The sequence below is a fragment of the Thamnophis sirtalis genome, unplaced genomic scaffold (assembly GCF_051295495.1).
Source record: "Thamnophis sirtalis isolate CommonGarterSnake01/CBP01778 unplaced genomic scaffold, rThaSir2_p1.2 scaffold_6, whole genome shotgun sequence".
NCBI lineage: Eukaryota > Metazoa > Chordata > Lepidosauria > Squamata > Natricidae > Thamnophis > Thamnophis sirtalis.
In genome coordinates, this window is record NW_028261386.1 from 63,144,922 (window position 1) to 63,166,923 (window position 22,002).

The window sequence follows — 22,002 nt, forward strand, 5'->3', positions numbered from 1 at the left end:
AAAGCAACTTAGAACTGAGGAGAAATTTCCTGACAGTTAGAACAATTAATCAATGGAACAGCTTGCCTCCAGAAGTTGTGAATGCCCCAACACTGGAAGTCTTCAAGAAGATATTAGATAGCCATTTGTCTGAAACGGTATAAGGTTTCTTGCCTAGGTAGGGGGTTGGACTAGAAGACCTCCAAAGTCCCCTCCAACTCTGCTATTGTACTGTATTGTATTATATTGTATATTATGTGGGGAGGAAAATGTAATAAATTCAGGGTTTTTTTTTCCTATTTTGTCACAATTAGCTTATTTCTATCTTTGACTTGGAGGGATGCAATGGCTCAGTGGCTCAGTGGCTAAGACCCTGAGCTTGTTGATCAGAAAGGTCGGCAGTTCAGCGGTTCGAATCCCTATTAACAGAGTGAGCTCCCATTACTTGTCCCAGCTTCCACCAACCTAGCAGTTCAAAAGCACATAAAAATGCAAGTATAAAAATAGAAACCACCTTTTGTGGGAAGGTAACAGCGTTCTGTGCGCCTTCAGTGTTTAGTCATGCCAGCCACATGACCACAGAGACATTTTCAGACAGTGCTGTCTCTTCGGCTTTGAAACAGAGATGAGCACCACCCACTAGAGTTGTGAATGACTAGCACATATATGCGAGGGGAACCTTTACCTTATCTTTGATTTACAATATGCAAATAAGAATGCGGTTAGATTAGCTTGCACAGAAATAGATGGAAGGAAAGAAAATATAGAAAAGGGGGGGAAATACATGAACTCACCCACTAAATCCAGGATAACAAAGCAACCTTCTTTATCTTTATAAATTCAGCACAAAGATTTAAATGTGGTTCAAGGTCTCACCTTAATGAGGATTTCCAAATGTTAGTGGTCCAAACATTCTTGAGATTCTCCATCTTTTCCTTTCCAGGGGAGAGAAGGTAATGGAACAACTGCTATGACAAGATTGCAGCGGGGGGGGGGGGGCAACTTTGAAACATTAAGTTAAGCCAGGATGGTAATGAAATAAAAATCTCATTGGGAAGTTTCTTGGAAACCTGTTAAACCTGAATTCTCTTGAAAATCCTCATCTTCATCATCTAATTAATTAATTAAATTTGTAAGCCACTAAATCATTCTGACCTTTGGCCATCAGATAATCACAAGAATTGGACACGGACACAAGTTCAAGAATGGAACTATCGTCAGCCACCTCCTCTACTTGGATGATGTGAAGCTGTATTCTGAGAGTGAACATGACATTGACTTGCTGATCCACTTGACACAGATCTACAGTGAAGATATTATGGTATCCTTCATATAGAAGAAATGTGGCCAGATGATGATCCAAAGAGGGAAGGTAATTAAGACTGAAGATAATTAGTACTACCAGTGGGCAAAGTATCAGACACACAGACCAGCTACAAGTACCTTAGTATCCCACAGCCATACCAGAACAACAATGAGGAGGCAAGGAAAACAGCCACATTCAAGTGCCACCAAAGGATAATACAGCCACTTGAAAAGTCAATAAATAGGAAGGATAAGATCCATGCCTTCAATATGTACACCCTGCAAGTTACACTGCCAGTATAATATGCTGAGCAAAGAAGGCCCTCACAATTATTATCTTTGCTTTGAGGAAATGAACCACGGATTGGGAAGCAGGGTCAGTCTTTTCTTTCAAAGCAAGTGTTAGGATTCCAGGTAAGAGACCATAGCAAGCAAAACTCCGAGGCAGATGGATTCCTCAAAGAATAGCTTTATTGGATATTCATATTGGCACAGATCTGGTGAAAACTGACTCTGAAGTTTCCCATGGTTTTCACCTAATCAAAAGTAAAAGTTTCCCCCAACCCAAAACAATCAGTCACATGTCCAATCAAGACTCTGTCTGGTTGCCTGGTGACCTCACTCCTCCTTCCTTGGACCAGGTGTGGAAATGTCCTTGGTTCCCAAAAGAAAGTATATTATTTTGGCTACAAAACCCCAGTTATCTCTAATCCCCCCCCCTCCCTATCGCTCAGCTCCAGTGTGGCAACACTGAAGCTCCAAGATGGCTTCAGTCAAGTCAGCTTCAGGATTGACGGAAAGAAAGAAATGAGGATCACCCACTCCTTCTGTTGCTGGAACCATTGAGATTTATGGAGTCCTATACAAAGATGATGAAAATATAGCAGGATAGTGTGCTTGTGCTACCCTTCCTCCAGTAATTTCAATGTCATGGGAGGTCACCCTAAGAAATTAACAGGTACTGAAGGGTCTCCACAATACTAAGATTTAACGGTGGGGTGACAAACCAGTAGCCAAAGGCAAAACAGTGGAGCTAAAGAACAGTTTGTTCATATTCATCAAGTAAGAAAAGTACAGTGACAAGAAATAATAAAAGCACAATCAGCTAATATTGATCACATCAGAAGCCATGAAATGACTTCCTTCCAAGTATAAACCTGAGTATGGTGTATCTAGCATATTTAATAGGGCCCATATTAAAAAAAGATTCATTTTGTCAGTTGAGTCGTAAACCTGGCTAATTATCCTGCATCTGATTTATGAGTAACTAGCTGTACCCGGCCACACGTTTCTGTGACCCGGTCTGGTTAAATGGAAAAGAAAGAAAAGAGAAAGCGCAAGTTTGTAATATGTTTAATTTCACAATGCTTGTGGTTATACAATATTTTTGTTGTTCCATTGTCTGTGCAGATATAGAGATTGTCTGGTTAGCCGACTCTAGAACACGCAACATATAATTGTCCATGTGAGAAACAATTTTCAATTGCTGGAAAGACGTTGGACCAGGTACATTTACCAACAGCATGCGAAGAAAGAAACATTCCCAGGGTGGTTCCCTCCGGGCAGGGTCATGCCGTTGCCAGCAGTGGCAAGGTTTGTGAGGGTCTTGCACACCTGGCGAGCCTGCCACTCACTGGACTTGCCACGGCTCCCCCGGCAGAGGCGGCCCCCCATGGAAGTGAGCCATGGTGGTCCCTGCAAGAGCCGCCACGGAGGACACTCCTGCAGGCCCCAGCCTGGGGCCCTCCAAGCTCCCCGCGACGGGCAGCCTCTGGAACAACAGGCTGGATGGGGCCCTTACAGACATGGGTGGGGGGACCCCAGCATGGGAGGGAGGCTGGGGGTGTCCCCCATGGGTGTAGTGGGGCAGCAGGTGGGCACTGCCATTGGTCAGGCCTCGGGGCTGCTGGGCTGGGCAAGGCTGGTTGGGGGAGATGGCGCCGGGGCTTTTCGCCCCGTGGAAGTTGTTGAGCGTCTCCTCAGAGGAGTTGTGCTCGGGCTCCCCCAAGTCAGTGGCCCGGGAGAGTCCAGGATCTTGGAGGAGGAGAAGTCCTCAGTGTGCAACTCATCCAGGTCATCGTAGCTCTCTGTGTCTTTGGTGATGCTGTTGTTGGAGCTGAGGCTGGCCAAGATCTGCACCGGGAGAATGCTGGTGATCTGGAAGCTGGTCTTCTTCTTCAACTGAGTGCCCGCCGGATCCCCGATGCCTCCTGCTCCCTGCGAGAGCAGTGCGGGCTGTGCCATCTTCTTCCTCTCCTACGTCTCTGCCTCTGAGTCAGGCTGCTGGTGCTGTGGCTGCAGCTGCATTGGGGCTGGCAGAAGGAAGGCCTGACGATGTCATTGACGATGACGCTCCCTCAGATGCTGGCCAGGCCAGGCTGAGGAGGAGAGGAGGAGGAGGAGGCCAGCGTCCCCTTAGGAGCAGGAGGAGGAGGAGGAGAAGGAGGAAGGAGCCGTACCTGGCGACGCGGACACAAGGCAGTCCCTGCTGGCTGCAACCCCATCCAGAGACACTACCGCCACTGCAGCTGCTGCCTCACGGGGCACCCAGCGGCCGCCCCAGGCCTGCTGCACCTCAGGCTGACACTGCCGCCGCTGCCCCATCGGAGCCGCCTTGGCGAGGCTGTAACTGGCTCGCTCTGAGGGGGGGTGGAGAGCAAGCGTGGCCAGCAGGGCTGAGGAGACGCTCCGCCTCTGCCTCATCTGGAACTCCGCTGCCCTGGGTGGGTGGAGGCTGGCTTAAGGGCAGGGTGAGGCTGCCGAGGGATGGCACAGGCCTCTTTATCCTCTTTAGCATTGGTACATCTCTCACCAAAATAGAAGAAATATATTTGTTGCACTTATACATACATCCTAGTCTTATAAACCTTATCAACAGGCTCACTCCTAAATTTGTCGCTTTGAAGATAATAATGCTTAGCATTTCAAAAGCTTAAAAGCACTTTACAAACAATAGTGTTGGTAAAGTGCTTGAATCACTTAAAATGTGCAGTTATCCATTTGTTGAAGTAATCTTTACAAAGACCCTGTAAAGAAGACTAGTATTATTCTTCCTCTAGGGCATTGATAATAATGTTTACCTAGTGAGTTGTACACTACAGTGGCTTTTCATATCTCCCCCTCTTGCTTTCATCATTCCTGACATGCTGTAGACATGTTGGCTACAGCATCCAAGATTTGGATATTTCCTTAAGACACTTGCCAAAGTTTATTTCTATTTTTAAGAGGGGCATTGGAGACAAACCATGAGTGTTGTGCAGCCATTCAATAGAGTTCCTAAAACACCATGGTTATATTCACTCAAGTCCTTTTGCCATAATTTTATGTTAGTATAATGCAATTTTATATAACAAATCATACATTTTATGTCAGTGTCTAGGCAATAATATTACCGTATTTCCCCGGAAAAAAAGACTTAACCAGAAAATAAGCCCTAGCATGCTTTTTAGAATGTGATATAAGCCCTACCCCAAAAGTAAGCCCCAATGCATCATTTGGAGCAAAAATTATTATAAGACCAGGTCTTATTTTGGGGAAAGCATGGGTAACAGCTATTAATATGTGTGAAGCCATTGGCAAATAGATATAATTTACATTTTGTTTGGGGAAAGTGGTTTAGTGATAGAATTATTCACAGTACTAATCAGTATCAATGTATTGCATTTTATTTAAAATAAGGCAATCTGTTTATGCCTACAAAGCCACCATCAAAATTAAATTAGTCAGGAAAAGGTCTATAGATTCAGACCGCTAGAAATTGCACCAAACTGAATAGACCTTGGTTCCCTATATTTGAGATAAATAATGAGTTGCTATATTTCCATTAGTAATTGCAATTCATTCAAAGGTGTACCCATATTCATTTCCTGTCAGGTGAAAGAAACCAACATGAAATTGACTTAGAATGAAGGAATTGGTCAATAGATCTGCAACATGAGACATATCAACATACTATATTTCAAACATGAGATAGATATTTGGTGTTATTTTATTAGGAATCCCCACAAAGTATATCAAAGAGGGAAACAGTACAAAATTTGAGGTTTTGGATGTAAAAGTAACTTCAAATTAACATAGTCTCTGGCAAAAGTTTAGAGGAGATGCCACATCTCATGGCATAACTCATTGACCCTGTCAATTATCCAGTTGTGTGATCAAGTTATCATCCAACTCTTTACATAGTCAAGAGGTATGGACCATGATCCTTCTATGTGATTTCCTTATTTTATTTATGCTCCTTTAATGCTGATGTTCTGATGCTCTGCTATGGGCTATTAAGGACAATTAAAATTGACTGCAAAATACATTAATGTAATATAACAGATTCATAACGGTGAAGTCCTCCCAGATAATTGGATTTGGGATGTATCCTGTGGCTTATTTAGCATACTGGCTAATTTGGTTCTAGAGAGGATACTGACAATGTTCTTATAAGAGACGCGCATGAGTTTGGATAATGAAATAGAAACAGAGCCCGAGGACAACCTAGATTGAAAAAAGCTCTGTTGCTTGTGAGTTTGAGAGCCTAGCTGTTTTCTATTTTAAAAAAATACTAAAATGCTTCTCTGTGTGCTTTACTGACATTTAGTTTTAGCTTCTGCTCTTATCCCATTGTCGCTCAGGGCCATGAGTCACATTGTGAGGTACAGAAAAGTTGCTATCCTTAAACTTCCTAAATGATCCAAACAACTAGAAATAATAGGTTAAATTTTAAAATGTTATGGGGGATGGAATAAGAGAGTATTAACACTGGAATAAGGATAAAGTTAAAAAACTGAACATTGAAGGGAAGTAAAAGCATAAGAAAAAAGAGAGAGATTTTGGTGTAGTGGTTAAGGCATTACAATAGGGGTCGATGGTAACTCACCAGAGCCAACTCGCCATGGCCCACTCACCACAGCCAATTTATCACAGCTAATTTTTTGTGGCCAACTCACCTCAGGCCAACATGACATGTGACAAAGATTACATTAATGTCAAAGAAATAGTGGAATAGAATTTTGAAGGAAAGGGTGCCAAAGTAGGGACAAAATGAAAAGGTAACAACAAAAATTAAAATATTTTTAAATTATTTTACATAATTAAACTGAATTCTTGAATTGTCCTGCAGCAAGTTGTCCCATGGCAAGTTAGCCATGATGAGTCCCACAGGGAGTTGGCTATGGAAAGTTGGCTGTGACAAATTGGCTGTGGTGAGTTGTTCTATTTCATTAGGATAGAAACCAGGAAACTGTGAGTTTTAGTTCCCTCTTAAGCACAAAGCCATCTAAGTGATCTTGGACCTATCACTTTGAACCACTTCTGAAAAATCTTGCCATGAAAACAGCAGGGAAAACAGCAGGCAGTCTCTAAGAATCAGAGATGATTGACCAGAAGGGAAAAAATGAAACAAAACATAAGAACATCAGTAGTGGATTATCAAAGTCTGATATAATCCAGCATTATCTCCCTATAGTTGCCAACCAAGTGTTTCTAAGCAGCAAAGTAGTAGGACTAAAGTAGTCGTTCTTTTCTGACACTGTATCTCCCCAGACATAAAGTTTCTGAATCTGAATCTTCTATATTACCATCATGATTAAAAGACCATGGCAGCCCATCTCCATCATAGAACAGCAGTGATCAGGGAGCAATGTGCTCCCCGATGAAAACCAAGTCAGAAGCTAGAAAAATAGAGCTAAAGACAGTGGTCCTGATCTGTTATCATTTCACCAGTCCATGAGGAGCATGATTTGTTTTGTTGTGATATATAGCCATTGAGCATCTGTTTCTCTATCCACAGCAAAGCAAAGCCATTCAGAAATTTTTCTCTGTCATGTCTAAAGTAACACCAAGTTTCATAATTCTAGAAAAAGCCTCTTGGACCACAATTGCATCCCTCAGGCACCTGGTAGTAGCACTCTTTTTCACATGTAGAGATGCCATTTTAGTAGGAAAGCAAGAATATTTCCATTAGTGGAAGCTGTTAAGAAAGTCTAAATATTCAAATGTGGTAATGGGGTAATGGGTAATGGGATAAATTAAGAGTTAGGGCTAGAGGAAGGGCCATCTGCTTGCCGGAGGCTGCATCAGGAGTTATGACTCATTGCTATACAATGATTCATTGTTAAGGTGGCTTCGTGAAGATAGAGGCTAAAGACTTCTGTTGAGTTTATATTAAAATAAGCAGGGTAATTGTTATCCAGGAATTGTTTTTCAAGGAAGCCACAGGACATCCTGAGTTCTATTATATGGATGGGCTGCTTATGATGTAGCATCACAGTACTAGCTATCTGTCTTTTGATTTCAACAAGTCCTCTGCAAGTGATCAGTTCAGACATTGGGGAGGGGGAGGGGGAGGGAGGGAGAGAGAGAGAGAGACTTGTCCTTCAACTCTAACCGTATTCATTCATTCCTTTTATATAGCTGCCCATTTTATAATGAAGTCTGGCTGGTTCTCAATCAACATATCCCATGCTGTGTATGTAACTCCACAACACCACACTATATTCTGAAAGAATATGATACAGAAAAATGATAACCCACCTAGGCTGTCTTACAAAACTGAGTTGTTTGTTGTTGCTATCGCTCTTGTTATTCTTGATCCCATGCCTATTAGATCCCTAGATTGCAACTTCTCAATATGGTAGGGAATGCATACAGGGCATATTTTCAAGAAATGTTTGTTTGTTTGCCTGCCTGCCTGCCTGCCTGCCTGCCTGCCTGCCTGCCTGCCTGCCTGCCTGCCTGCCTGCCTGCCTGCCTGCCTGCTTTTAATAGCAGCTTCATTTTGGGACACATAATGGGAAGGAAGATGGACGGGGATGTGGTTCAAGGAATCAGCAGGATTTTAAGTCCTGCCTGACTACTTAAGAATACATTGCATTGGGGGGAGAGGGGCCTTTTGGAATTTTTTTTTAAATACATAATTCCTCATTTACAGTAGTCCTCAATTTACAACCATCACTGAGCCCAAAATCTCTGTTGCTAAGTGAGACTTGCCCTATTTTATGACCTTTTTTGCCACAGTTGTAAAGTGAATCACTGCAGTTGAAGTTAGTAATACAGTTATTAAGCAGGTTACTATATACAGTTCTTAAGTTGATCTGGTTTTCCTATTCACTTTGCTTGTCAGGAGGTAGCAAAAGATGATCATATGAACTTGGCACGCTGCAACTTTCATAAGTATGAGTCAATTGCCAAGTGTCTGAATTTTGATCATGTGACCATGGGGATACCGCAACAGTCATAAAGTGTGAAAAATGATTATAAGTCACTTTTTTCTGTGCCGTTGCAACTTTGAACAGTCACTAAATGAAGTAAGTCAAGGGATACCTGTATTTTCAAACTCAATTTTTCCATTTTCTGGCTTCTCTCTCCATACCAAATTTGGTCCTGTGCTGTTCAATTTTCAGAGAGCTATCCTGTTGGAAGACAGATGGTCAGCCAGACAAGAGTATTGAAACCTTTTACATAATTTATTTCCAACACGTCTTTGAGCCAGAAAGAATGAAAAATAAACTGATTGCCTCAGCCAGTAATGGCACATACCACCTGTAAGTCTGGATCACTGAAATGGAGCCGATGGATTTCTTAAATCAAAAGCTACAGGGATCATATATACTGAAATATTGTTTGCCATCCTGCACTTAAGAGCATGATTGCGAAGTGTACATTTATTAATTTTATTTGTTTAGGATATTTATGTGACCACTCAACTTAAACAGCATGAGTCTGGATGATATACAGAATGATTAAACAAAAATACAAAAGAAAAACAACACATTAACTCTAAAGCAAAGCAAACCAATTAAATGACAATCAAGATGAAAAATATATAACCTACCAACTGGAAACTATTACTCTGATCAAAGTACGCAGGGAAAATTCTCAGTCTTAACTGCCTTTCCCAAAGCCTGCCAGGTTGAAGCTAAGCAAGTTTCAGGAGAAGGGAGAAAAAAATTGTTCTAAAAAGCAGGGACTGCCACTAAGAGACATCTCAGAGGTCCCAGAAGATGACTTTGTTTCAAAGAAGAACCTGGAGTGTGCCCATGTTTGAGGACAAGGGAGAGCAGACCAGTATGGTTGGAACGGGCCCGTCGGTGTCCACATAGACGTGTGCAGCGCGCACATGCTTCTTACCACTTCCATGAACCTCCGCAATGCTCCAGCTGCTCAGCGGAGCGTCACGCAGGCACTGTATGTACCATGCACGTGCGCAGAAGCGCCAAGTACTTAAAAGACCAGTAAGGAGCTCGGGCAGGTGGGTGGGCCCTCCAGGGCACCATACCGGAACAGAATCCAGTGCTCTGGGCAGGCTCCAGTACGCCCGTCCCCGGGCATAATGCTTGCAACCCACCACTGGAGCAGACACTCCTAGAAGAAGACACTCATGCAAATAACCCAGCCCTACATGTCCTATGGTATTTAGGGTTTTATGCAGTGGTGGGTTCTTACTAGTTCAGCCCAGTTCAGCTGAACCAGTAGGGGTATGCCGGCCTGGGTCGCAAAACGGGCAGCGACCCAGGCTGGCCACACCTCTGAATTGGTTCTCCAGTTGCTGAAGTCACCACTGCAAACTTTGTTTGGGAGTTCTGCACATGCAGAGCTCATGTTGGGAAAAGAGCCTACATATAAAGAGTGATTGATGATGAGTCTTCAAGTCAGCATCACTTCAAATTGATCTTTAACTTATTCTAATCTAGGCACTGATTCTTTTCTTGGGGAAGCTTGCTCCATTTTCCTAAGCTCAATTGTAAAAGAAATTAAAGGAATCTACCATATCCAGTTTAACTTTATTTTTATTTTCTTTATGTCATTGGTGTTTTTTTTTAAAGACAGAGAAAATTTTGAAGGGAAAAATCTCTTCTAAGTCACTGTAATGTTCTGCAATATTAATTCCCATTATACTAAAAGTACTATTCTGAATAATTCTACTGGTACTGATGTTGGTGTGCTTTGCTTCCTAGAAAACCAAACAGCAAGTTCATTCATTCCTGTCAGTGACCAATTACAACAAAGTTTTGCTAATGCAGTTTAAGCTTTTGTGCCCTCTTAAAGTTTTCATGCTGAGAATATCATATGTTTGGGAAAGTTTGCAATATGTAATTTTGCACTGCTGGAAACGCCAAGGCTATGATTTTCCCACAAAGAACCACACAGGAGACCTTGCTTCAGAAATTCACCTGCTGAGATTTGGATAACAGTGCTCTGATAAAGGACAATCTCTAATGCTATCATGCCAGAAGTTTCTTCTGTATGTTTGTTCTAATGGAACCAAAATGGGACTCTTCAGTTTATCTTTGCTGGATGGCACTTCAGTATTGGTCCTCATTTTGATTTCCCCTATTAGAACAACATCATCCAGGTTTTTATGGGCCCTATTCAGTATGCCGTCGTTCAACTGATCGGCCTGAATTCAAAGCACAATACACAAGCATTGTACATTTGTGTTAAAGCCAGATAGATTTATGTAAGGAGACTTTTGTGCATTTGCTTTTTGCCTTGCCTTTTAAAAGTATTTCCCACTTGGCTTTCTGAAAAAGAAATTCAACAAAGTTCCATTAATAAAATGCATCTTCCACTAATCCAAATCACTGACATGTTCTAAGGCAGGGGTGTCAAACTCAAGGCCCGCTGGCCAAATCCTCCCCGCAGGATGCTTAGATCTGGCCTGCAGGGCTGCCCTGGAAACAGCGAAGGGCCTCTGCCAGAAAAAACAGAGTTTAGGAGGGCCACGCATATCTCTCCCAAGCTCCATTTTCAGCCACAACAGCCTCCTGCAGCCCTTTGCCAGTGAAAATGGAGCTTTAGCCACCCTGGCCATGCCCCCGACCCACCCAATCCCAAGGTAAAACACAACTCTGATGCGGCTCTCAGTGAATTGAGTTTGACAGCCCTGTTCTAAGGTATCCTCAGACAAGACCTTAATAAAATGAGGGAGGGAGGAAATAGAAGATACCAATGAGATAAGATGCACCACAATTCTGGTAAGAATTCCAGTTAGAAAAAATGATGTAGAAGAGGCAGCAATTGCATACTTGTCCATTTGTTTCTTTGTTTGGCCATATAAAACATTGCAAGCACACCATGATATAGAAGTTATGAGGGCAAGCAAAACATCAAGAGTACTGCTAATTCATATCCTGATCTATAACCCTTACCAAGAATTGTCTTTGTCTTCATATGTAAACAAATTGAAATGTTCAACAAATTGAACATGAAAAGCATTGACCATTCCTATCCTGATCTACAACCCCTTACCCAGAGGTAATTCCTTGTCTGCAGATGTAAACAAATTAAGCAACATACTATTGTGCCATCTTTTTTTGATACAAAGTAGGGCTGACAGAACTCCAATACATCTCCCCCTTAATGCTATTTTGTAATGCAATGTGACCTCCTGGCTTCCAAAAGCAAAACAAAGTTCAGTTTACAGTGCCTCCCAATTTTCTCCTATAGTGTTCACACCTTGGAGAAAGCTAATAAGAGCTTTGTTCCTCCAATGCTGACAAAAGTGCTGCCAGGACAGATGGCTTTAGCAAATGCTGCAGAATTATCTGCAATCACCTGAATGTTTTGAACAGGACAGAGGTAGCCAAGCTGGAATACCATCAGAATGCGCTAAAGACCTTCTATACTGACTAGATTGGCAGTATTTCCTTTTCCTTCTTACAGTGAAATATGCCACCATTGTCTTGACCTTCCAAAAGGGTCTCAAAACCTGAGTGTGCCAATTGGCTTGGGTGGTTAAAAGACTAAGAAGAAGATCCACTTCCACCCAGTTTGTGTATTGCTCCTCATTTACCATTTTTTAATATCTTAGTGTTTTCAATACTTAAATCTTTTTATATTCTTGTTTTGTGAAGTTGTAAGCTATTCACAGTTACTCAGCAGTGAGATAGGTGGCATATACATTTAATTACTAAATAACTAAATGAGGACATAACAACAACTACCTACCACAAATGTTTTATAGAAATGAAGGGAGCAACGTGTTATTTTTCCTTCTCCTATACAATGATTTCACAAGTCTGCGACTAAAAAGCTGTTTGATTATTTTCATCTAATTTTCATGTATTTTGGAGTGCTGAACACAAATAAAATATTGAAAAAATTCCTAGACATCATGATTTGCCACAACATGCAAAATTGTCTTCAAATTTATCAATTTTTTTAAATTTTTGGTATTTTTTATATTATGGGTTTTTAACCAAATTTAAAGTCCAAATTACTATTAATTAATTCACCTAAGTGCATTTAAGATATAAAATGCCAAAAAAACCTTAAAGGGTTTGTCCGAGCTATGTAAAAAAAAAAATAGCACTGTAAATCTGATGGTCAGCAATATATACATAAGCTAAGCAAGTTTCAAGTCTGTGCTTCTAATGGTAGAAGGGGTTAATCTTTCCTGAAGAATCCAGTGGGAGCAAGACACAGGGCAGATAGCAGCATTTCCAGTCAGTGCAGGGGGCATGGCCAGCACTGTGACATCTCGTGTTCAGACACAGAGCTGCTCTCTCCTGCATGCCACACTTGTGCATGAACCATCATCAGGTTCTTGGTTCTAGGCTGTTCACACTTTTTCATCGCAATTCATGGTAGTTCGTCATTCTTCAACCGTTATGTTATGGCTCCGCAAAAGTGTATTAATTCGCCAGACAGTTTCTGTTTCATCTGTGTTGAAGCAACAGCAGAATATTACAGACTTTGTGAAAAAAGTATACTTTGCATATTTTGGACTAAAAATTGGAGAGCAAGATAAAGTTTGGACACCTCATAAAGTGTGCAAGCGGTGTGTTGAGGACCTCCAAAACTGGTTCAAGGTTAAGAAAAAATCTTTCCATTATGGGATTCCTATGGTATGGTGAGAGCAAAAGAACCATAGTGATGACTGTTACTTTTGTTCCTGCGATCTGAAAGGGTTTAATTCCAAATGGAAGCATTCCGTGTCATACCCCAATCTTCACTCAGCAATTAGTCCCATCCCCCTTGGCACAGATATACCAGTACCAAAGCCCCCTGCTACCTTGGAAGAGATACCTAGCTCCGATGAAGGTGAAATCATACCTAAACCAGATGACGAATCAAGTTCTGACTTTGAAGATGGTACAAGACCAAAATTGTTTTCTCAGGAGGAGATGAATGATTTGGTAAGAGACTTGAATCTTCCCAAAGATGCCGCTGAGTTACTCGGATCAAGGCTGAAAAGCAGGAATTTATTGTTGCCAGGAGTGTCATCTTCATGGTTCAGACATCGTGAAAAGGAGTTCATTCCTTACTTCGCCCATGAAGACAAGTTTGTTTATTGCATCGATGTCGAAGGTCTGATGGGTCAATTTAAAATTCAATATGATTCAGAGCAATGCCGTCTTTTTATAGTTTCTTCAAAAAGAAGTCTCAAAGCAGTTTTACTCCACAACGGTTTTTACGCTTCCATACCTGTAGATCATTCCGTACACTTGAAGGAAACCTATGAGAACTTGGAATTGGTTCTTCGTAAACTTAAATATGAAGACCATGGTTGGCAAGTGTGTGGGGACCTGAAGGTCTTGTGCATGCTGCTCGGGCAACAAGCTGGGTATACCAAATACCCTTGTTTTCTGTCTCTATGGGACAGTCAAGACTGACAAAATCACTGGACCAAGAGTTGGCAGCCAAGGGTGCTAACAGTCGGTGAAAAAAATGTCCTCCGAGAAACTTTGGTACCTTCCCATAAAGTTCTTCTTCCACCTCTCCACATAAAATTGGGATTGATGAAGCAATTTGTAAAATCACTTCCAAGAGATGGAGAATGCTTCAAATACTTGGTCACCAAGTTTCCATGCCTATTGGAGGCAAAATTGAAGGAAGGTGTGTTCGTCGGACCAGACATTAGAAGGCTTACAGTTGATCAAGAGTTTGTCAGTACCATGACAGATCCTCAAAAAGAAGGGTGGATTGCATTTAAAGACGTCATACAGAAATTTTTAGGCAATAACAAAGTTTCTCACTACAAAAAGATCATCGGAAGAATGCTGAAAGCATTTCAAGCTTTAGGTTGCCTGATGAGTTTGAAAGTGCTTTTCCTCCAGTCCCACCTTGACTACTTTCCTGAAAATTTGGGAGCTGTTAGTGAGGAACAAGGTGAACGATTTCACCAAGACATTAAAGAGATGGAGGGAAAATGGAGCATTACAATGATGGCAGACTACTGTTGGATGCTTCAGAGAGACATTCCAGATGCTACTCACAAATGTAAATGCACCAAGAGGAGCCTCACAAGGAAGAAGAATCTTGTTTAGTGTGTGTAGGTAAGCTCATTTCAGTTCAAAAAATGAATTTCATGAAAATATTGTAATAAAACTTTAATTTTATAAGTCTATTTCCATTTATTTTGAGGTATTGTCTTATTTAACATAGTTACCTAAATTGTCAGGAAACGTGATGTCCTATGACAAAATGGATTTTTTGGATTCAGTGCACCAAAAAACATAAAGATTACATGGAATAACCAAAACAGCTCTCAAAAAAAAATTTTTTTGCAGACCTATGAAATTTTCAGCAGATTTTCTCCTTGTGTTGAAAGTTCTATCATAGTTCATATCTCAGAAGCAGCGCAGAATTACAACACACATTCTGTGAGTTATTTGTAATATATATATATATATATATATATATATATATATATATATATATATATATATATATATATATATATATATATATATATATATAATGAAGTTAGATATTCTTTTTTTTTAATTGGATACTTTGCAATATTGACTCTGAAGATGAGTATAGTTCCTTAAAATGAAACTACCATTTATTGTGGCTTTTAAAATCAATATACTGGTAGTCACTTGAATTTGTGGAGTAGTCAGTGCTGCCTTAAAGGAAGATCATTTACTAAGAGTATTGAATGAAGCTGGCGCAATTGCTTGAACAACCCTTTGATCCTTCAGTTGTATATATCTGTCAATCATTTTCAAATATACTTTTCCTAGACAAAGAGTTTGAAGAAGTGATGGCCACTTCAGGAGCTTTTGGATTAAACATTATCTACCTCCAGAGTATACAACATTATATCCTTGATATGTTTTGAATGAATAAAAGAATTATTAACAAAAAGTAACCATGCATTTAATACCTTGCATATTCATCAGTTTTTGAGGAAGAAAAAGGGATATCTCTCTCTTCAGTGATAGTTCTCCTTTGGGTATATCAAAAGCTGGATGAACAATGCAACCATTCATCAAAATGACTATGTCTACAATATGTCCAGAGCACCAACCTTCAATATTTATCAGAAGACCTTCTAGCTAAAACTGAATATTAGAAGACGTGTCAGCTCCGACCAGCCCAGAGGCCTGGAGCTGCCATTCAGGTGAGAAACCTGGGCCCACTGCCAAGACTTACCAGGCTTCACTCGTACACAAACAGCTGAGTAAATCTACAAAGCTAGTGATAACTGACCGACAACAATCCACGATTAATTGCCACCTCACCATATCGTGGGTCCGACAAACTGTCAGGTTCCAAAGGGTTAATGAAAACAGCCAAACACAGAAAAGGTTTGAAATGCAGTTTGTATTCTTCCTTTGGCACAAACTGACCAACAAAGCACTAAGGTAATGAATAAATTGTCAGAGCTTCCACCTGGTGCTCCCCACCACCTTTTATAGTTACTTAGTAATTAGGATAACCTGCACCCAGTGCGTGCACACACCCATCCCCTCGTAACCCAAAAAAACAACCTTATATTTTTGCCTTATCTGATTCTTTCCAAGGAAACTTCCTATTTTAGATCAATGCTTTAAACATGGACAAATATAAAGGACTATGGGATTTGGCCTTGAGGGCTTTATCTCCAAATATTATGACATCCTAATAATCGAGTTTCGTTGAAATAAGTACTTTTGTATATTATATGGCCAACTAATTGGTCACTTTGGGACTGGCTTTCCTTCCATAATGTTTTGTATTCCATGTAGCTCAGTAATGGATATAGGAAAGTAAAGAAATTATCTGAACGTTACATCACAGACTCAGTTTTATCTTGGTGCATTAATTTTAAATAGAATTGGAAAGGAATTAAAATTAGATAATTGAACCCTTTACTTGAGTGTGGCAATTCCCATTTTCCCCATCCACAATTCTTGAGTTAGAAAAAAAGAAAATCCTCATATTTAATTATACATTACTAACCTACAGAAGCATTATGAGAGCAATCCATTGTGTCGAAGACCTACAGTGGCGCAGTGGTTAGAGTGCAGTACTGCAGGCTACCTCTGCTGACTGTCGGCTGCCTGCAATTTGGCAGTTCGAATCTCACCAGGCTGAAGGTTGACTCAGCCTTCCATCCTTCCGATCTGGGTAAAATGAGGACCCAGATTCTTGCATGGAATATGTTGACTCTGGAAACCGCTTAGAGAGGGCTGTAAAGGTAACCATCTATATAATATTTCTTCGTGTGTGTGTGTGTGTGTGTGTGTGTGTGTGTGTGTAGTTGAAAGTTTTGAAGCTTTGTTTTGACAATGCTTTACATGAAGCATTCCTTTAAAAATTACTTTACAAAGCAAGACAATCTTCCTCTTCCTTGTTAAATGAAGCTGCCACATTGATTACTGTGTGGCATTCTGATCATCTCCTTCATCATTTCACATTACAGATTAACAGAGTTGGAAGGGACCTTTTAGGTCATCTAGTCCAACCCCTCCCCCCACCCAAGCAGGAGACCCTACACCATTCTGACAAGTGGCAGGCCAAACTCTTCATGAAAGCCTCCAGTGATGAAGCTCCCACAACTTCTGAAGGCAACTTCTGTTCCATTGGTTGATTGTTCTCACTGTGGGAAAATATCTCCTTATTTCTAGGTTGAATATCTCCTTGATAGGTTTCCATCCATTATTCCTGTGCCATAAAGAAACTTCTTTGGATATCATGCCAAGAAGAATTTTCCAACTAGTGGAAATGCCAAAGAAGACATCAGAGTGACACAAAATGCCCTAGTGTCATAAATCACATAATTGCTGTGCCCCTATAAGACTAATAAGATAGCCTTGGTTTCACAAGGAACCTGAACACAGGCAGTCCTCATGTAACAACAGTAGTCAGGACTGGAATTTCTGTTGCTATGTGACACAGTTGTAAAGCACAATGCTGTGTAACTGTGCTGCTTAATGAAGGCAGTCCCAACAGTGCCCAATTACTATTGTTAAGCGAGGAGCTCACATGATTGTGACTTCCAACTTCCTACTGTTAGGAAAGGTGAAAAATAGTCATCATGTGACTGCACGATGTTACAATGATCAGAAATCTGGGGCAGTTGCCCAGCATCTTAATCATGATCATGTGACCAAGGGAGCACTGCAACACCCAGAACTCTAAAAACCACTCATTCAGTGCAGTCAGAAAGCCTCAGAATTTATTCAAGCTCACTTTGCTTTTTACTACTCAGATTCCCAAATTTCAACCTTAATTGATTCAGTCTTGTACTATAACTAACATTTATGCATGTGGATTCTGAGCCATTTCTGATTCTCACCTGCCAGCTTCCTTATTCATTTTCATAAAACTGTTTAATTCAGCCTTTGTATAAATCCATGGTCCACCTTTTTTCCATCAAAAAATAATTATGCAGGTTTTGTGCAATTATGGAATAGAATATTGGTCCTTTAAAACAAGAATTTTATAATGGAAATAAAACAGAAGAGAACAAATGTAATGTTTAGCAAATGGCTCAAAACTGAGCATATGGGGTACAGACAAGGATATATATCTTTTAGATTACTTGGTGTATCTACAGATAAATGTATAAGATTCACTTGTGATAAAGAAGGGTGTTGGTTGGGGACAATGAATAAGTATGTAATTTTGCATAGTGTAAGAACAGTACTCTGTTCTTAACTGAGAACTCAAATGATTTGCATTAAATGTTAGTTTATTTGATGACACAAGGAATATGGACTTGAATGTTAATGTACTAAAGAACAAGATAATTGTGTTTGACAGGGAAAGGACAATTACAAGTTACATAAAATGGTGAAAATTAGAGCAAGATCAATTTGTGCATATAGTGGAAAGTATATTAATGATAAGGAAATGATGGGATGAATATTAAAATAAAGCATATGCTGGCAGGCAGTGGTGGGATTCAAAATTTTTTACTGCCGGTTCTATGGGTGTGGCTTTGTGAGTGTGACTTTGTGGATGTGGCAGGGGAAGGATACTGAAAAATCCCCATTCCCTCCCTACCCCACTAACCTGCTTTCCAGCTCCGTTATCCTGTTCAGGGCAATAAAAGAAGATCGGCTGGGAGGCAGCGGGGAGCAGGGCCAGCCTATTTGCCGGTTCTCTGGACTACTCAAACTTTCCACTACCGATTCTCCAGAACCTATCAGAACTGGCTGAATACCACCTCTGCTGGTAGGAAATTTCAGGACAGTTTGTAGTCTATTTTGAGGGGTGAATGTTTGCTAAAAGAAGCAATAATAGCTAAATAAGGTTCTGCCCATTTTGTTATACAGAAATGAGACACAGGCATGTCATGAGAAACAAATGCTAAATTGGATTCAGTGGGGAATGGTTACTTAAAAAGTAACACAAAGAAATGAAGGAATGGGTACTGAAGGAATGTGGAATGAACACAAAAGTGAGTAACCAATACAAAAGAAGTATATTGAGATGCTTTGGTTGAATAGGGAAAAAAGAATGGGATGTAATTGCAAAACAAATACAGTGCATTCAGAAAATATTCAGACTTCCATCAAAGATAGGTATTGTGGGTGGTGTTGGTATAAGCTATATTTAGTTATATATCTCCTTTTCTTTCTTTCTTTTTTCTCTGACACCTTTAATTTCTTTGTTTTACTATTTCTTACTCATTTTCAGCTTATTCCTTCTTGCTTTCTCTGGAAGGAAGCAGTGTAGTTATAAGTATGTGTGGTACATTTTGTTAAAAATTCTCTGGAAGCTTAGTACATTATTCTGAGGAAGGAATTTTCTGTCTTGTGTTACTTCCATTCTGCATGAGATTTCTATAAAGAAAAAAAATGTCTGTTAACCATTCCTTGATAGGTTTGGGCATAAGTCAATTAAAGAAGGGCCTTGAAGCAAGAAATAAATGGATAACAGTCATGGTACATTGATACCTAATTCTTTGAGGTTGGAAAATCACAAGTCTTTGTGTCTTAAAACCACTAATCCAGAATTCTAAATTTCAAAAATGCCTACTTTAAACATAGAAAATGAATGTGAGAACTTCTGCTGAAATCAGAATTAGTTATATATGTTGCTCAAATACAAAGAGGTGTATGCATAATTTAGATATGAATTTACTTGTTAATTACATTTTGAAAATTAATGTCATACTTTGGATGAGTTTTGCAGTTAAAACTACAATAAATTGGTTCCAAAGATTCTTTCTCAGATTTCTCTCTGTAAGTTTGGATGGTAAATATTCTCTGTAATGTATTTGCCCATTCCAAAATTCATCACATATTTTATTATTTTTATAATTAAGTACAATGTGTCATCCAATGATTTTGCAACAATGTTCAACAATTTGCAACAATGTTCAACAATTGGTGTGTAACAGCAATCAATATCAAAATCAGTTATTTTATTTTTAATATCTGAAACTACACTAATCAATATTTAACATCATCTGATAAAACGTGTGACACACAAAAACAGTTAATACCTACCATCCTCTGAATATGTAGCAACAAATAATGTTTGGTAGCAGCATTCAGCATCAGAAATAGCTGTCAGCTGCTAATCAAAAACTGGTGGAATTTACCATTTAGTCAATATTACAATTGTATCCATTCACCAAAGTAAAGAATTAATGTGTAAGTGTTAAATTCCAAAGTTAGCAAAGTTAGTTAGCAAAATCTAGATTTCAAGGTTTTTGAACATTTCTCTTTAACAAAGAATTTTACCGTTCCACATAGAACCTGGAGATATATCCTAGGCCTCCTAAAGACCCCTGAATATAGTGTGGTGCTTCTATGGTCTCAGGGTTTTGAAATTATTTTTGTTTTTTTCCATAGGTACTATTAAAGGAATGTGCTATGTGCTTCATATTTTCAGTAGCGCTCATGAAGCAACATTTCCCCTATTTTCCTCATTGCAACCTCTTTCACTATCACTATGGCAAATGTTATTTTGGCTAGACTCCAAACTTCCAGAGCAGGTTTTGAGGAGGGGAGAATTAATATTTGGAATTACAAATGGGAATTGGAATTACTAATTGGATCCAACCAAGTGTTCTCAGCTATGGTCAGTCATTTTAGAATAGAAGAACCATTCTTCTATAAATTTAATGCTTAAAGAGATCCATCAAAAAGGGGGGTTGTTGGAAAGATATACAGATAGCAGTGCTTGTCTACAAGGCCTTTTTACTGATTTCATACCTCATTGAATGAATTACATCTGAACTATCTTTAAGCAGAGAAATGCAGTACATCTGGAATGCAGAGTAGGAAAAAAAAGAGTAATGTAGCCTACAGAACGTAAGACAGGAGACTTATTTGGGGATATTGGCAGTGACATGCAAAAAGCCAATGTTCAATCCTGCTTTTCAGCTGATTTACACAACCTGATCTCCCAAGGTTTTGTGTAGTTCCTAAAAGAATGACTCTGCTTCCCAGAGCTCATCAGACTTTGTTCACCAAATTGTTCAGTTCAGTGTAGCAAAAAGAAATTTAAAAAGACAAGGGAAGTATCATCATATTCATTTAGTTAATCAGATTTATTGATTTATTGACTTTGATGCCACCTGATCCTAAATGACTCTGAGCAGCTACAGTACACCAGAACAATATAAAAACATTATATCAGAGGCAAAAATAACTCCAAAACATTCCATCAATGATTTCCAACAGAGAAAGCATTAACAACCTATACGGAGGTCTGGAAGAACAGCCAGTTCTCTACCACTCTTTGGAACCCAACAAAATGAAAGCTATTCACATCTCAGGGGAAACCCCTGGGTAATGGCAAGAAGGAATAACCTTGAGGAGTAGGAGGAAAAGCTACTGCCAAGGCAATGATCAAATAAAACTGAGACTGGATCAGAACTATAACTAGAGAAAATATCTCAGACAACATTGGTTTCCTAGTCTGTTCTATCTTTTGTACATAGATTTGATGGGCTGACAATGTGCCAATCCTATGACATTTAGGGTTTTATAGCTCATAACTAGCACCTTTAATTGCACCCAGGAACAAACTGGCAATCTCTGCAGTTCACAGACATGAGATGGCACATGGGCATATTGAGACATGCCCATAATTGTCTACACCACTGCATTATGGACCAAGTGAATCAGATGTATTTATAGATCTAGCCCCACATATTTTTTAATTGCAATCATTTATACTTTCTCTCATGATCAGATGCCATTAACCCCAATTGAAGCCTTGTATTTCCTGAATGCAAATCCTTACGTATTATACTGTAGAATTACAATCCTACCCCTCTCTACAAAAACCTGCCAGTTATATTGAAAGCAGAAAGCTTGCTGTGAGAAAATAAGCTTAGCCAAAGCCTAAGATGGAGCTGTTAGTCAGGTGCAAAATTCATCTGATTTATTCACTCAGTTGTTTGGTATATGCCCATGAGGACTTTGTCTGCAGAACTCAGTCCATCATAGTGAGGTTTATTTTTTGGATTCTAGCTTCTGGAATCAATCATATTTGGCAATTTGCTTTGAATATTTTGTGTAGCTGTGTATAGAAAAATCCCTATATAATTGA

The 22,002-nt window shown here is 39.8% G+C and overlaps 1 pseudogene; it reads right to left on the minus strand.

The window, feature by feature from the left end:
• Window positions 1-1,099: 1,099 nt before the first annotated feature.
• LOC148044990 (E3 SUMO-protein ligase KIAA1586 pseudogene) overlaps window positions 1,100-22,002 on the minus strand; it is a 67,029-nt pseudogene continuing 46,126 nt past the window's right edge.